The following is a 1,561-nucleotide window of genomic DNA, read 5'->3' on the forward strand; positions in this document are numbered from 1 at the left end:
AATTAAACAGCTTTGCGTTCTGGGAAATCAAATATTTGCCTTTTCTGCTGCAAGTTATGTAGTGTAATGTTCTTTGACTGCGATGTGCTGAAAGTAAATGATGATGTAATCCTGGCAAATGCTATGTGAATAAATGAGTAGTATATGTATGTGTAGCACTTAAAGTTGAATATTCTAATAACCACCGATGCTTTGATTGTACTGAATGTGTGTGAAAAGAAGGAATACAAACTGTGTAAGGATGTTATATATAATTTATCCTTTCTAGGAGATGAAATGTGAAGTGCCCAATACAAATTGGTGTATACTTAAGGTACTAGAACTTTTAATATATACTGGAATCATAATAACACATACAGCATGAAATATGTCACAAAATAATGAGGGTCACATGGGAGTTAAAAGTCTGAACATGTCTAGGTATATTCTCTAGGTAACTAGGTATAGTTACATTGCTGGAAAGTTAAGGAACAATGAGGCCAATATTTTCATTTTTTTGCACCAAATATCTAGTATTGTTTAGGCTTTGATAAGGTCACTTCTCTTTAACAGCACACTTATTTTTTCTCCATTTTTGATTTTTCAAAATCTAACACTGACTGAAGGGGCATCACTTCAGGACATTTGGCAGCCTTCACACCTACTCTTCAGAATATGCCTGCGAGACAACTCTGATGTGTAAAATTAATTCCCATTTAAGGCTTTTGTTAACTATTTAAGAGGTGTGGGCAGTACAATTCAGTGGTTTAGTTATCCTGCTGATGTTTGTACAACTGTTCTGGTGACTATTATCCATCTTCGTATCAGTTTGACAGCACTTCAGAATGAGTTGTCAGAGTTCTAAGTCTGTTTGTCAATTGCTTTATGGCTGATAAATGTGCAAATTCATGTGTATTTGTTCACATTGTTGGTGTATTTAGAAAAGGTGCTGTTAAGGCAACATACAGCTTAATCGGCATACACAATCCATCTAGTTAATATTGCTTTATCCTTTATGTTGAAGATAATTCTCAGGATTTCTTGCATGTTAGTATTTAAGCATTAAGTCCACTATGTTTACCTCTTTCTTCATGACTTTTTAAAAACATTAAGTGCACAAATTTAAAAAAAAAACAAAGATAGAAATGGATCAAACAATACTTAGTCTTTGTCTTTAAAATGCTTCTGCCTGCCTCCTCTGTTCTCCAAGCATGGAGACCCCATGCTGAGCAGTGAAATATACATATGTGGCCAATTGGTTTTCCTTCCATCTGACTTGTGCCATTCGAGCTCAGAAATGGCCTCATCACTTCTGCTCCAGCGGCCACCAGTGAGCCACCGTGTTCACTTTGTCCTGTGCCAAACCTCCTGCTTCATCTGCATATTGTAAATATGATACAGTGTCCTCAGGGCAGCGGTCCCAAGAGTTAAACAGGCAGGCATTAATAAATAGGCTGCCTGCCAAAGACTGGAACTATTAAACAAATTCATACTGACAACATCCGATGCACATCTCAATAGTGTTTGCATATAAACTGATGAAAATCCATCAATAATAATTAAAAAGATGAGGAAGAAAAAA

This window comes from Acanthochromis polyacanthus, chromosome 18, assembly GCF_021347895.1.
Source record: "Acanthochromis polyacanthus isolate Apoly-LR-REF ecotype Palm Island chromosome 18, KAUST_Apoly_ChrSc, whole genome shotgun sequence".
NCBI classification, from domain to species: domain Eukaryota; kingdom Metazoa; phylum Chordata; class Actinopteri; family Pomacentridae; genus Acanthochromis; species Acanthochromis polyacanthus.